Raw genomic sequence first — 17,056 nt, 5'->3', positions numbered from 1 at the left:
TTCCCTGCAGCTCACACCGCCCTTGGCCCAGGGTGTGGCTCTTGGCACATCCCTCACGCCCTGCTCACAATATCAGTCACCAACTTTTACCTTAATCCGGCCTTTCATCATCTGGGAAATGCCCTTTGTGACACAAAACTGCTCGACAGCCCACACCGCTTTGTGAGGATCACTCCTCTCAAATACAGATTTAAGTGGTGAAATGTAAAAAAAAAAAACATTCTCCAGTCTCTACTTGAAAAAAAAAAAAAAAAAAGGTTTTGGTACCTGAAAATCGTCAGGAGCTTTGTCACAACTTCAGCAGAGGGAGGATCCAGCGCCTGGGTGAATGCCAGCAAGAAAACAATTCTTCAGTTACCAAACCTATCAGGTTTTGTAATTTCAAAATTGCATGTTCTGCTTTAAAGAGGCCACACTCATGGGATAAATCACACAGGATGAACTCACACAGTAAGAGCAAATTACATCATAAGAGAATGTGGCACTTGGGGATTTTTTTTTTCTTCTTCCTTTATGTAGTAATTTGTTTTTGGGGAACCAGGGAGCTGTAAATAACCAATGGTCAGTAAAGGCTGTAACAAACTTGAAAAAGAAGAAGCAGTTGCTAGATGTGGGAAAATACCACTGGCCATGTTACACCACTCTTGAAAGTACAGGATTTAGAGGTAAAATTCCTCTTTAGTCCTTCATCCCAGAGCAAGGAATGAAGGCAACAATTCACAGTTCTGTGCAGTTAATGAGATCTCAGAGCCTCAAACGTCTTGAATGTGCTGGAAGGGATTCTCAAAGTGTAAAGGGACACCAGAACATGACAATTTAGGAATTCAGCTTTAAAGAGTCAAACATTGCCCTGAAACCTGAAGGGAAAAACCATCCCAGGATGGACAGGGCAGCTCTGCCACGCACCTCTCACTGAGCAGGGCTGGCTCTTGGGATGGGCTTTTCCAAATTCACCAGGGTGAAAGTGATAAATCCCCACTGTGAAAAACACCAATCACCTGTTGCTGTTATCTCTGTGCAAAGACTTTCTTGATTATCTCATCCCTTTCTTGAGTTAGTTGAAAAGTATCTTACATAGCATCGTTTCTATTTTAACATTATGTTATAATCTAAAACTATATTTAACACACTACTTAAGAGAACTAATACAGCATAACTTTCTAACATAACACATATAATATTCATTTTAATACTTGTGAAAAAAACAACAGTAACATGCCCATTTTTCACAGCCACGACAACTTACATTGGCTGCTCAGAAATAAACCCTTCAAGTGGCAGGCTGCCCTTCCCACAGCACAGCCACTGCCCTGCTGTTGCTCAACATTTTGTAAGAGGCCTGAACCCTGCAGCAGGAGCAGCCCTTATCCCTGTAAGTGTGGAGATAAGGCTGCTAAGCAGCTGAGCCTGTCCTATTTATAAAGGGCTGCTGTTAAAACAGCAGCTCCGAGCTGGGCAGGCTCAGCAGCGACCTTGGAGCTCTGCTGGGCTCTTGGGATGAGAGTCCTGGGCTGTGGCAGCTCTGCCATCCCCACAGTGCAGTGACAGCACAGACAGAGGGGTTTGGGTCCCTTCTGTGAAAAACGCCAATCGCTTGTTTTTAGAATTTTAAAATATCAATAGTAATGAAATGGTTATAAAAATAGTAATGCAGCAGAGTAATAATCATTTGGACAATTTGAATTAGGACAATATGAGACAATAGAGACAAAGAGTTACAGACAGTCTGGGTACCTCTTCTGGGCAGCACGAGCAGAGGATTAACCCTTAAAAACAACAGCCTGTTGCACATTCATACACCTCACACTTGATGCATAAATTCCATTCAAATACAGGATTCTGTCTGGTCATCATCAACTTCTTCCTCTGAATCCTAACAGCACCTTCAAGGGGGAAGAAGTTAATTTCTTTTGATAGTGGAGCAATAAATTCTCTTTCTCTGAAAGATTCAGGTGTCCTGTGGCTGCTGTCTCCCTGCAATCCTTTCTTTAAAAAAAATATCCTACATAGCATCGTTTCTATTTCAACATTTTTATAACCTAAAACTATATTTACCACACTACTTTAAGAGAATTAATACAGCATTACTTTCTAACACAACACATATAATATTCATTTTAATATTTGTGAAAAGCCAATCATAAAATACACATTTTTCACACTTTCAAACATCTCCTCCTTGACACCACAAGCAGCTCAGCACTCTGAGCCAGGTTGTGCTTCCTTTCTCTCAGGGAAGAAAACAAAGAGAAATGTTGGCAGGAACTTGAGAAACGAGCACAAAAACATTCTGCTTTTTTTTTTTTCCTTTTTTTTCCACTGGGGCTCTCAGTTCCTAGAAATAACAGAAAAGATAATTTCCCCAAAATGCTGTTGTTTGACAACTTGCATAGATGTGCCTGGTGCAGAACCTCCACCCACACCCCAAACCTCCCTCCAGCAAAGGAGGCATTTCCACTCAGCAGGAAGCAATTAGCAAATTGTCTCTATTAACATCCAGCAGGGTGGAAGAACATAGTTCTTACCTCTCAACCCTCATTTCAAACAGCCTCAGATGACTCAGAATTCCTGAGGGATCACGAGAAGTAAAAAAGCACCACAAAGGCTGAATTCTGCTGGAGATGGTGGCACGTGCATGTGACAAATAAATGATTTCTCAATGCTCACACACTGACACAGAGACAGGGAAATGCTTTTCATTATTCAGGCTGATTACCAACACCTCCAATCGTTATGTAAATGTCACTGTCCCACTTCTGAGGCTGAGCTACATTAATTGACTTGCATAAGGGTTAATAAATCTGAGTGATTGGGAATGCTGGCCTGATACCCAAACTCCATCCCCACATCATCCCTGACAGTGTCAGGGTAGGGCTGAGAGCTGCTGGCAGCCACTGAAGTTAGGTGAGAGAAGTGGAGAGACTTTGGAGAAGTCTAACATGAAGAGAAATATCAAAATACGCAGCCAGGAAAGCAAAGTTAGGTGAGAGAAGAGAGATTTTGAAGAAGTCTAACATGAAGAGGAATGTCTAAATATGCAGCCAGGAAAGGAAAGTTAGGTGAGAGAAGTGGAGAGATTTTTTAAAAGTTTGATGTGAAGAAGATAATCAAAATATGCAGCCTTGAAAGGAAAGTTAGGTGAGAGAAGTGGAGTAATTTTGGAGAAGTCTAACATGAAGAGGAATGTCTAAATATGCAGCCAGGAAAGCAAAGTTAGGTGAGAGAAGTGGAGAGACTTTGGAGAAGTCTAACATAAAAAGGAATATCCAAATCTGCAGCCAGGAAAGGAAAGTCAGGTGAGAAAAGTGGAGGGATTGTTAATAAGTCTACCATGAAGAGGAATATCAAAAACTGCAGCCAGGACTCACCTCCTGTCTCGAGCAGGATGTGGAGGAGAGAGAGATTTGAGATTCAGCTTGGGGTGTTTGGGGGTGCTCAGTGTCTCCCCGAGTGACTAACAGTGTGTTTTTGTGCCTTTAAATAGATAAAATCAATTGCTTTCCTCTTTACCAATCTTGTAATCTCCCTGACACAGGAAATGCATCATTGCACGTGCCCCAGAAGTGCTCAGAAAGGGATGGGTTTTCACTTGTAAATAAAAATAATTCTTAAAAACTGGTTTGCTTGTCACACCATTTCACTGTTTACTTATCACATCATTTCACTGTTTGCTTATCACACCACTTCACTGTTCCCAGGACAACTGGTGACTCTTTTGAGGAAGGACCTTGGTTCACAGCAGACCTCGATTCTTCTTAGGAAAGCAGCCTGATGAACTGGAAAATGTGAGAGTTTCTGGTTGCTTCATTTTCCAGCTGCTTCTGCAAGCACATTGCTGCAGCACTGGATTTTAAACCAATTTACCAGAGAGATGTGCAGCCCAGAGGAATGAATTCTGTTTTCTGCAGGATCCCTCTAAAACCAAACACCCCTTAAACCTTTTCTGGGCCAAATTTTCACGCTGCAAAGTCAATATTGCCTGTAATTCTGGGTGAACTGTGGGGAAAACTCTTGGTTTCCTATAAAACACCTTTGATTTGGGGAGGTCTGGGAGCTGCAGCTGCTTCCTGCCCAGGAGCCACCAGTAATTCCAGCATTTATGGCAGGAGTTCAGGAAAGATGGCAGAATGCCTCACAGAACTCTCAGTATTTCAAGGAAAAGAGCTTATTTCTATCACCTGGATTATCATCAGAACTATGGAACAGAACTATGAAAGATGCATTGGAGTAAGAGCCACGAGGGGTAATTTTAGATTATTAACTTTAGGGAATTAAAGCATGGTGTGCCTAAAGCTGATAGGCCAAGAAACACTTATAATGAAATTAGGAAATAGTTAACTCCTGATTGTGATGAGTGAATTAAAACATCTGTACTGTCTCACCCTTCTCATGAGACTGAAAATGGAATAAAAGTTTGTCAAACACCATCTCTGGGCCAGGAAATGTGCTATTGTCTGACAAATTGGTGCTTCTGTGAGGAGCAGATAACTCAGCAAAACTCAGCAAAGGTGCAGTGGGGTTTGGGAGCTGCCAGGCCCCATGCTCACCCTTCACAAGAGACTGAAAATGGAATAAAAGCTCTTCAAACACCTCTCAGTTACCCCATCTCTGGGCCAAGAAAGGATATTATTGCCTGACAAATCAGTGTGAGGAGCAGATAACTCAGCTAAACTGTCCAACAAAGGTGCAGTGGGGTTTGGGAGCTGCCAGGCCCCATGCTCACCCTTCACATGAGACTGAAAATGGAATAAAAGCTTTTCAAACACCTCTCAGTTACCCCATCTCTGGGTCAGAAAAGGGCTCAATCCAACACCCAACACCATCACAAACTGCTCAAAGATACTGAAATTGCCACTCCAGCTCCAGCTGGGCCTTGACAGTGGTGGGACTGGTTGTTCTGGGGCCTTTCCTTGCCAGAAATCCCCCAAGTGCAGCGAGGAAGACAAACAGCCTGCTGTGAGAGGGGAGGAAGTTGGGTCAGCAGCTTTCACAACTGCCCAGGCTTTGGGAACAGCCTGAGGAGTGACAAGAGTGAGGTGGATTCCTCTTTGTTATCAGAGGCAGGCCCTGGCAGCTGGGGAATGACAGCAGGCACAAGCTCAACAGGTGACAGGAAAAGCCAAATGGCCAAACCTTGTTTTTGTTGCTGGCAAGGGAAAGAATCATCACTGCAGGCTCTGTGCAGGTGTGAAATGCCATGTTCTTGTTCCAAAGGGAATAAAGATAGTGGGGGTCTCATTCTTTTTTTTCTGCCACAGCAAAACCTTATCCCAAAGCAGCTGCTCAGCAGGTACCAGAATCCTTGGAGCACTGCAAGCACATCCATCCTGCAGGGAGGCTGATCCTTGTTAGCTCACCAGGAGTTAACACCAATTTCTGCTCTCAGAGCCTCCAGGGAGCCAATTTGCAGCTTGGTCATTACCAAAAATTTCCTTGCAGGCCTCAGACTCTGCAGTTTTAACTTTGAGAGCTTTGCTGTCCCCAGTTAGCAAAGTCACTGCCATCACCTCACTGTGTGGCTCTGCTCCATTGCAGTTGTGGCTTATCAAACACTCCAACCTTGTCTTAAACTCTGGTTAAACCCCCCACTAAACAATCCAGGGATTAAAAAACTGCTCATCCTCTTGTCATTGAGGCTCTTTATTCCTTTGACCTTCAGGTTTGTGCTGCCCTGGGAGTTATTTGATAGCACAAGAGAGAATTCTGACCAGGGACTTGATATCACCAGGACACTTTTAAAAGAAAAATGTTTAGTTTTCTTATTAAGAAACCTGAAAACTCGATGGAAGATCATCAGAACTAAGTGCCTGAATCCAATTTGCTGCTGAGGATCAGATGGAGCTTTTCACCAAGAGCAGAGTCAAACTAAGGCCAGTGCTAACACAATGTGGACTTGAAGAGACAGAATTAATGCTTGGAAAAAGTCTCTGCAAAGGGAGAAATTAAATCTAATTCTAAAAACAGAAACCTCCAGTTGATATAATCAGAACAACACAAATGCAGAGGAAATCAGTCTGGGATCCAGAAGCTTCAGCACAAGGTAGGATTAGTTCTGACTATCAGCCTTACATCACACTCTTGTGACTGTCAAAAACAGAAATGAAAAGAGACTGGGCTCTGCCAACTTCTGCTTCATTTGCATCAGAATTCTCTACAGCCCAGCATTATTAACTTCTTCTTTTCATGTATTCAACTCCCTTGTATTTTGCAGATGCTCAGATCCCAGATGCATTTGAAACCCTTCCCATTCACCCCCTTTGTTCTAATTCTCAGAAAGGTGATGCAGATATCCTTTGCCCGTGCACAAAAGGAAATATACCTCCCCAATACCCCATATTAAAAGAACATCTTGCACTGTGGTTAAATGATCCTTTTTCTTCATAGAAAAGAGCAGGGTAATTTTTCAGATGAAAGAATGACACACTCAGGAGCTCTGCACCTGCATTTACAATAGCCTGGGTAAAATTACTGGTCCTGCTGCCTCAGACAGAATGTTGGGAGTAACTGTGGCCCCCAGTGAAGCCTCTCCTTTCCCCAAAACATTTCAGCAGAAAGAAAAGCACCAATGTGTTCTCTAGGACTGGTTTGTTCTCATGGTTACACTCAGACTCCCATTTTCCTTCCCTCTGCATCCACAGATGATGTTCCTAACTCTGGGGCCAGGCAGGTATTTTAAAAAACTGCAAAAAATCACCCAAGAATAATCCAAAATAACATCCAAAATTGCCCTCTCCCAGCAGACCTGCCTCCACCTCATTCCCTTTTCTTAAAATTTCCTTAAAATTTGTGCTTTTTCTGAACAGCAGATACTTCTTTATTCCCTGCAATTCCCAATTTCTCCCTGTACTGCTGCAGAACAAACTTTCCACCATTCCCAGAGCTGGCAGAGCTCCCCACTCACCAGCACAGACTCCCAGGCTGATCCTGAATCCTGTTTGTCCTTCCTGTTGTGTCCCTGAGCATCACCTGTTGTGAAAGCAAGCAGGTCAGGTGCACAAATCCATGCCTGAGCAACTGCCAGCCACAGGAAAACAGAGCTGGGGATGCCTCAGGCTGGGATTTATCCCTGGCATGTCCTGCTGCAGTCACCCCACACATGTGGGGGATCCCTGAGGAGGTCACACATCCCTCAGGATCAGTTTTATCCTTGGCATGTCCTGCTGCAGTCACCCCACACATTTGGGGGATCCCCAAGGAGGTCACACATTCCTCAGGCTGGGTTTTATCCCTGCCATGTCCTGCTGCAGGATTGGGGGATCCCTGAGGAGGTCACACATTTGGGGGATTCCTGAGGAGGTCACACATTTGGGGGATCCCTGAGGAGGTCCCACATCCCTCAGGCTGAATTTTAGGGTTTTATTCCTGCCATGTCCTGCTGCAGTCACCTACAGAGCTGGGGGACCCCTGAGCAGGTCACACATTTGGGGGATCCCCGAGGAGGTCCCACATTTGGGGGATTCCTGAGGAGGTCCCACATTCCTCAGGCTCATTTTTATCCCTGTCATGTCATGCTGCAGTCACAGAACTGGGGGACCCCTGAGGAGGTCACAAATTTGGGGGATCCCTGAGCGGCTCCCACACCCCTCAGGCTGGGTTTTAGGGTTTTATCCCTGCCATGTCCTGCTGCAATCCCCCGTGAGGAGGTGCCACACCCCTCAGGCTGGGTTTTAGGGTTTTATCCCTGCCCTGTCCTCCTCAGGGCCTGGCAGAGATGCTCACCCATGGCACACACAGCTCATGGGCACCCTGTCCCTCTGTCCCCAGGGCAAGGACACCCCGAGTCTGGGACAGGAAGGGCATTGCTGCTCATCGTACCCCAAACCCTGCTCCAAAACCAGAGCTGGGCACTTTTTGGGGTGTCCTGTGTAGGATCAGGGGTTGGGCTTGATGCCCCTTTCCCCCGAGGCAGTTCTGAGTTTCTCTGGAGCCTGGAAGCAGAGCAGAGCTGCTGTGGAAGGCAGCAGTGCCCTCTGCTGCTCCTGCAGCCGCCAAAGCTCTTCCCCAGCCTCTTAATTAAGCTCAGAAGGTTTTAATCAAGCTCAGAAGGTTTTAAACACCACAGATGAACTTTTCCCCTGAGCTCAGGGCGCTGCTCCCGTCACCTCTGTGAGAGCACAGCCAGGCCAGCTCAGCTTTGGCTTTAATTCCCTGCAGGACATTTTTAGATCTGTTTGGAACACACACACACAAAAATTGGCTTTGAGACTCCTTCACACATTGGCTGTCAAGATTGATTAGTAGAGAAAAACAATTCCTCCTCATCGGCCTTTATGTCTATAAATGAATGCAGAAAATTCACATTTCACTCTGTGAAACCCAAGAGGGCCAGAAGGATGTGGCAGGAGGTGCTCTGCAGGTTTTACAGAAATATTGTCTGTAACAATTCCCTGACAGGAGCAGCTGTCCATCCCCAAAGCACGGGAATACAGCGTGCTCTGGGGGGCATCTTTGCTGATATAAATAATTTATTGGGGCAATTGTGGTGTTTGCTCACCAAGTGGCCACTCAGCATGAGCTTTAAGCTACTCCACATCCCCCAAATCCACTGCAACCAGTGCCATATATTCCATTTTATATATTATATAGATATAGAATGGAACATGTATATGTATATATTTATCACATATATATAATATATATAATATATAATATATAATATATTATATATTATATATGATATATAATATATATTGTATAATATATTAATTATATTATATTATATTATATTATATTATATTATATTATATTTTCATATTTTCTCCTATATTTTTCTAGCCTATGTTTTGGTGTCTCATTTGCCCCTAAAATATATATATGTTTTGTATATATATATTGATATATTCATAATTTCTCCTATATTTTCCCAGCCTGTACTTTGGTGTCTCATTTGCCCCTAAAATATATATATAATATATTTATATATAACATATATATATATATATATATATATATATATAAATTCGTAATTTCTCCTATATTTTCCCAGCCTGTATTTTGGTGTCTCATTTGCCCCTAAAATACATATATAATATATTTATATATAACATATACATATATACATATATACATATATATATATACATATATATAAATATAAATATATATATATAAATATATATATATATATATATAAAATATATATAAATATATATAAAATATAAATATATAAATTCGTAATTTCTCCTATATTTTCCCAGCCGGTATTTTGGTGTCTCATTTGCCCTTGTGCCAAGCCTGGCTGTCGAGGAGGACCCTTAATTTCCCGTGTGTCTCACTGGTCCCAGTTCCGCGGCCAAACTGGGCGCCAGCACCAGGTGGCAGCAGCAGCCGCATCCCGGATCTCTGCACGGCCCCGTTTTCCAGGAAAAAAGAGAATTTTGTCCCATTATCCGGAGGTTTGGTGCGGTTTGCCCGCTCTCATGGGATGGTATCTCACCAAAGGAGTCAAACACAGCAGTTATTGATCACTTATCGATCAGCAGCTTCTGTTCTGTGCCAATAAAAACGTCCCAGCACGGGGCAGAATCCACAGCTAAAAAGCTTCTGAGGAACTTTAGGGTCTTATTCCCTACCCCTCATATTTGTTTCCTTCTGTAAAATCAGGAAATTCAAGCACGTGCTGTCAAACATCCCACTCAACCTAAAATTTCAATGTAAGCCATCAGAAATGAAATTATTTTATAAAATGAAGCTGATTGTTAATTACATAGTTATGATGAGAGGCTGGAAGCCAAATGTCACAAAAGCCCAGGAAAAGCAGAATTTGATGTTCACAGCACCTGACCAATCATCCAAAAATTAAATTATTTTTCTAAATAATACTTTTATAATAGTATATATTATAATCTATATTTCTACATTTATATAAATGTTTTTATGTCTTTAATAATATTTTCTGTTATACGATTTGATAATATTTTCTAAATAATATTTTAAATATTTATTTCTAAATAATTACTATGGGTTGGTGCTCAATGCTCAGGCTCTGCTCAGGATCCCCAGGCTGGATTTGAGCCCTCCTGCAAGGGTGGGATCCAAACTAAATTCAGCACCAGTTTCAGCACTGGACCCTAAAGAGCTCTGGATTCATGGTGAAAATTGCTGATTTTGGGATATGGAAAAGGAGGGAGAAGGGGGAAGATCCATGTGATGCAGTTGCCCAGTTATGGAAATTTTCAATTATTTTATGGTCTGCCCTCCCTCCACAGGGCTGGGTGTCCATTTAACATGGAATTAAATCCTCTCAACCACCCACAAAATCCAGCACTGAGGAGGAGGAGCTGATCAGAAATCCCTGAGCTGAACTGCAGAGGATGTCCCATGAAAACTCAGCCAGACACAGCCCCTGAGATGATCTAATTAGAGTAAACTGTAAAATTGAGAATATTTGTGCTGTCTCTGGCTCACACCCAATGTATTACAGATCCAGGAGTGTGGTGAAATCCTCTGGGAGGTTTTGCCTTTGCAGATGGACAGACATTGTCAGAAATTGCCTTTGCAGATGGACAGACGTGGAGGCATTGCTTTATCAAAGGGGCTCAAATGGGCACACACAGCTTTAACAATTCCTGGATTTCTTTAAAAAAATATAAGAAAATGTTTGAGGTGAAGAGGCTTCTTTGCAAACTTCTCCCTGCAAAAGCAAATATTGCCAATGCTGCTGTTTCTCATTCCATATTTCCCAGAATATAAACAGTGAGGCACTAGAAATGGTAAATAAATAATTTCAATTATTCAGAACCAACAGGAGGACAGCAGGGTTTTGGAGCTCTTGGCAGAGGTACCACCAACTGTTTCCCATCCAGAATTTACCAGATTTTAATTGATGGAGTTGCTTCAGGTGCCAAGACCTGCCAGGTAAAACAGGCCCAAGAGCTTGGATTTATTTTTTTTAGTACAGAAAGATAAATTAGCTCTGTTAATTAGCTCTACAACTCAATGAGGGACTTTCACTTTCAGATCAGAGCTGAGGTCAGAGGCTCCCATCTGGAATTTCTGGTTAAGTCACCCTTGGTGGAGAGAACAGTGACAGGCTTCAAAGGCCAGCAATGATCCTTTTGCTTGTGAAATTTAACCTTCAGTTGTGATAAGCTGTTCCTTGAGGTCTATCTGTAATTGCTCCATTTCCTGCCACCAAGGCTGATGCTATCACTTGATGGAAATAAGCCTTGGGAGGAGGGAGGGAGAGAGAACAGCTCCAAAAATCCTTTTTTAATTCCAACATCACGTTTTAGAGCAGCACTGACAGACCCAGCCTCAATGAACCTCACTCCTTTTTCTTCATGCTGAATGTTCTTGGATTTCCTCAGGAGCTCACTCAGAGCTCATTCCCAGGGCAGCTCTGTCACCTGCATTTGCCAAGATTTGCCAAGATTTCAGCTTGCAGTGGGTTAAGCACTCATGTCTGATGCAAGAGGCAGCTGAAATATGGAATTGTTCAATTAAGTGATGCAGTCATCCTTGGCAAAGCTCCCAGATCTCTCATTAGTGCAAACTGGTGTCCATCACTCCCTGAATCCTCATTGTTCACTCAAGGCTCAGATCCCCAAAGAGGAGCAGCTATTTGAGCTCCTGGGCTCTGAAAACCCTGCAGGGAGCAGGGGAGGTGGAACTGCTGCTCTTCAGAGCTCAGAGTCTCACTGCTCCTCTCCTCACCTGATTTTTGCTGCTTTCAGGGTGGAAGGAATTGCTAAATTCCTAAACAGGTGAAAAACATAGATCAGTGTGAGGCTGAATTTTCAGTGGTTCCAGGAGTGAGATGCCTTCAACTCCAGCTAATACCATCCATTCTGGATATTTTATATATATATATATATTAATATATACACACACACACACACACAAATATATATATATATAGACATATATATCCAGCTAATACCATCCATTTTGGATATTTTATATTTAATAAATAAAAAATATCAAATATATCTATCTATATCTCCACATATTTATATATATTATATATATAGGCATATATATCCAGCTAATACCATCCATTTTGGATATTTTATATTTATGTAAATAAAAAATATAAAATATATCTATCTATATCTATATCTACACACACACATATATATAATATATATAGACATACACATCCAGCTAATATCATCAACTTTGGATATTATATATATATTTTTATAAATTATATATACACACGCACATATATATTAAATAAATAAATAGTATTATATTATATCATTATATTATATTATATTATATTATATTATATTATATTATATTATATTATATTATATTATATTATATTATATTCATTCCTTTTGGAAAAAAAAAATCATCCTACTGGGCATAAACTTTGGCTTCCCAAGGTCCCTCAGGTACTAACAGGGAATTCTGAGCACCTTCTGTGTGGAAGAAAATACAGAACAAAATAACTCAGAGTTACAAATCTTGAGTAATTTTCAAAGTCAGTTGTTGTGTCCCATTCACTCCAAACCCTCTCTGCTTCTCCCCACTGGAGTGAGCAGCAGCTCCAGGGAGCCAAGCATCAAACATGATTATTCCCATTGGACCTCCTTTCAGTTTTGCTTATAACACCCCAGGAAGTAAATCAATAAAGCAAAGATAAGGAACTCTGGTGAAAAATCAATGGAAGTTGAGATAAATTTATGCAGTTACGTGTTTTCCAGGATGACTCACCCTGCCAGGGTAGGAAAGGAGCTGCTGCTGCTGCTGCCTACTGCTCCTCGCTCAACTGCAACCCTGGGCGTGCAAGAGAGAGAAAAAAATCCTAAATCTTAGAATTCTACATCCTAAAATGTGTTTGGTTTTACAAATGGGGGTTTGGAATGTAAGTGATGGTTCTCTCAGGTGCAACAGCAGTGTGTGTGTGACAGCAAAATCCAAATTTCCACTGCAGAGGGACTTCCCTGCCACAGCACAGGGCACCAGATCAGCAAGAGTACCCTGCCAATTAAAATATATTAATTAGCAACTCCAGATCCTCATTCCTACCTAAGGCAGAGGAGGGAGGCTGAAATGAGCAGGGATTCTCATCAGGGCTGTGACAGAGCATGGCAAAAAATGTGAGAGGAATACTGGGGAGAGGGGCTGGAGAGAAATGGAGGGAATCCTTTCTAAATAAGACTTAGAGTCGTCCAAGAGCCCCTGCTCCAGTTAAATACCCTTTAGAAAGGGAACCCTTTCTAAATAAGACTTAGAGTGGTCCAAGTTGTTCTAAATAAGACTTAAATCTGCCCAGGAGCCCCTGCTCCAGTTAACTCTGCCTCATTTTTAACCTCTCCATCTTCACCAGCTGAGGTTTTTTTTTTTACATGAAACACTGGGAAAAGAAAATCCCTCCTAAAGTAAACATTGGGAAAAGCTTGTTTTGTTTGTGAGGCCTTATGGAAAAATCTGCCCACGTTCAGAGGACCCTGGAGACACGGGAAGGAGGGAGGGAGGGTTCCATGAGCTGCAGCCAAACCCAGCACAGGCTGCTGGCACACACGTTTCTCCCTGCACTGACCATTCCATGGCTCTGTACCAGCAGATGGAGCTGCACTGCCTTTTGTATTTTTATTTATTTTTTCCCACCCTTTTAAACAGACTTTTCCCTCCCTTATCTAGTTGCCATTTAAAAATCTGTTACATCAAATAAACTTTTCATTTTGCACTTCCAGTTCCCCAGACAATTCCCTCTCAGGGTCAATCACGTCTCACTGCACTCAGCCAGAGCAAATGGCTTCTGAATAATTAAAGCAGGAAGATTCTCTTTGTTCTATTTTATGACAAAATTGTCTTGGGTTAAGCCAGGAATTACTTGAATGAGTATTGAGCAGATTCCTAAAGGGTGAGTTTGGAGCAGCTCTCTAAACAATGAGAAGTTCACTCAGTTTTTATTCACATTTCTATGGCTTGTTTTTCCCAGCTAAGTGAAATACTGGATAATTTTACCAATGCAGTTACTGATCCTTATTTAAAAATACTCACTGTACATTGCATTGTAATACTTTTTAGTGCTGATATAAGGAAAAGCTGAGCACAGCCCAGGAGTGCTCAGGCAAAGAGAGGAGAGAGCAGGAATTTTTGAAGCCAACAGGTAAAATAGAGCAAAGTAATTAATGTTTAAATCACTGAACACGTGTGATGCAGGCAGGACAGAGGGAGGAGAAAAAACAGGAATTTTTGAAGCAGGCAGGACAGAGAGAGAAGACAGAGCTGGAATTTTTGAAGCCATCAGGTAAAATGGAGCAGAGAAATGATGTTTAAATTAAATCATTGAGCACATGTGAGGCAGGCAGGACAGAGAGAGTAGAGCAGGAATTTTTGAAGCAGGCAGGGCAGAGAGAGGAGACAGAGCTGTAATTTTTGAAGCAGGCAGGACAAAGAGAGGAGACAAACCAGAAATTTTAGGTAAAATGGAGCAAAGCAATGATGTTTAAATGACAGCACATGTGAGGGAGGGAAGGAGGACACAGAGAGTAGAGCAGGAATTATTGAAGCCATCAGGTAAAATGGAGCACAGAAATTATGCTGAAATCATTGAACACATGTGAGGCAGGCAGGACAGGAGACAAAACAGGAATTTTAGGTAAAATGGAGCAAAGCAATGATGTTTAAATCATTCAGCACATATGAGGCAGGCAGGACAGAGAGGAGACAGAGTTGGAATTTTTGAAGCCATCAGGTAAAATGGAGCACAGAAATGATGTTTAAATGACTGAGCACATATGAAGCAGGCAGGACAGAGACAGGAGAGCAGGAATTTTTGAAGCAGGCAGGACAGAGGAGACAGAGCAGGAATTTTGAAGGAATCAGGTAAAATGGAGCACAGCAATGATGTTGAAATCACTGAGCACATGTCAGGACAGCAGATGGCTGCTGCCACCTCTGGGAGCTGCCATGTGCCAGGGCCATTCCCAGCAGGAGGGGCAGGGAATGCACCAGGCATCCTTGTTCCATGAGGGAAACTGAAATCTGGCTTTCATTTTTGCTCACACAGCCCTGAAACACAACAAATTCAACTTTCCACTTCTCCATTGCATTCCAGCTTTCACTGGAATGCAATGGAAAAAGAGCAACTCATCACTGATGGTAAAAGCAGAGGCAGACTCTCAGAAATTACATGAAGAGAAGAAAAAGAGAACAGCACCATGCAAAAATAGCCAGCTGCTGTTAGAACTTGTTCATCAGCCACTTCTTTTCTTCTTTCCCCTCCAAAGTGAATTCATGCTCACACCTACACTAAAAAGTGTTAATCATGAAAGCACCAGGATCCTGCCTTGCTGCAGAGCCAGCACAGAGCTCAGCACGGGTGACAGCTTTTATTATTCTTTATTTACTCTGCCACTTCCCAGAAACCAGATTATGCTATTTTTAGCTCCTATAGGGCATGATTCAATCAGTCATTTCAAGTGTGTTTCACAGCTGATTTCAAACACTCCATGGGACTTCATGGTCAAAAGGTAGAATGCCCAACTCAATTTTTTTTTTTTTTTGCTGGTAGTAGAACCTCAGATGTTTTATTTAATTCATGAAGAAATTAAAGGCCTTGAGGGGCACAGAACATGCTAAAGGTCTTAACTGGAGCTCCTGGGACTGAGAAATCTGCTCTGTCTTCCTTCACCCCCTCCTTCAAACTCCACGAGAGGATTCCAACCCCATTCTCACAGATTTTGTGTTCTCAGGTCGTGGAATCTGAAGCAGAAATAAGAAATTAGCACCAGAAATTCAGCAGCACTGGGGGAAGCTGCTCTTTGGAGCCACCTCCCACAATTATTCCAACTCAGAGTCTTTTCCAAGCCCACCGAAGGAGCTTGTAGGTAAGATGACATAAATAATTGTAGGTAAGATGACATAAATAATTTTGATTCGGGTCTATCCTAAAATTAAAGGCATTCAAACCTCAAAGTTTTGGCCCAGACTCAAGAGTTCAGAGCTGCTCCCCTTGCACACCCATTTTTCTCCAGTAGCAGCTCTCTGAATAACCAAACACACAATGAAAAATGTTTAAATCAAAGAAAATTTCATATTTAACATGGAAATAAGAGTAGTGAGAGGCAACTGCAACTGTTTGCATTTCAAATAAATCCCAAAGGGCTGCACAGCAGCCTCCTGCCACAAGTCACTGTCCTGGGGTGTTTTATGGCCAGGGCACAGAGATTTAACACATGGATTGAGATTAAGGAGGGTGAGACAGATCATTGATTTTATTACAGACCAGACACAGTCACACATGAAACATCCTTTGGAATAAAAATATTCCACATGAGTGGAAACCCCACAGCTACAGCATTTGGAATTGGAAACCACTAAATCTGAGTTCCCAAAATTCAGCATTTCCAGCCATGAGCTACTTACCAGTCCCATGGAGCCCAAACCCCAGAGCTCACAGCTGGGCAATGCCACCATCACATTTTCCACACTCCCAGCTTTGAAAAACCTCTCCACTGAGGCTGAGAATTTCCATGTTTGGTGTGAGACCATTCCACAGCTTTGGAATTTCTCTTGGTTGATGTGAAATGAGGGAAAATCCATTTTTGTTTAGATAAAACAAGAGATGGGACTTTACCCACTAAAACCACAAAACCCTCAAGTCAACCAATACCAAATTGTTGAACCAACTGCTTTTTAACACCTCATTGCACAAATCTGCTTCTCTGGGTATAAAACAATGCTTTAAATAAATTTTTAAGATAAAATTCTGCCTCTTGGAGACTTTGTTCCTACTGAGCATGAAAATGACTTCTTACCCTGTCAATCTAAGAGTGCCACCAGAGCTGCTGTGGCCAGATCCTCACATGGCAGGAACCACTCAAGTCTTTTCCTAATAAAGGACACAAAAGTTTTAAAAGAAGTTAATTTTGCTTTGATTTCCCCCTTCAGGTGCTCCACTCCTACAGCACACAGTATTTTTTGTGCACCTCCTGAACCGTAGTGGCTCTCTGAATTTAAATGCATTCTCTGCCCAATAACTGACCATTAACCACTGAAAAACCACCAAACCATTTCTCTGGGGCCAGCATTCCCTCCTCCTGTGTGTTTATTCTGTTTATTCCACAACTCAGAAGATGTTCTGCACGTTGAACAA

The sequence above is a fragment of the Melospiza georgiana genome, chromosome 22, assembly GCF_028018845.1.
Source record: "Melospiza georgiana isolate bMelGeo1 chromosome 22, bMelGeo1.pri, whole genome shotgun sequence".
NCBI lineage: Eukaryota > Metazoa > Chordata > Aves > Passeriformes > Passerellidae > Melospiza > Melospiza georgiana.
This window is presented reverse-complemented; position numbering follows the sequence as displayed.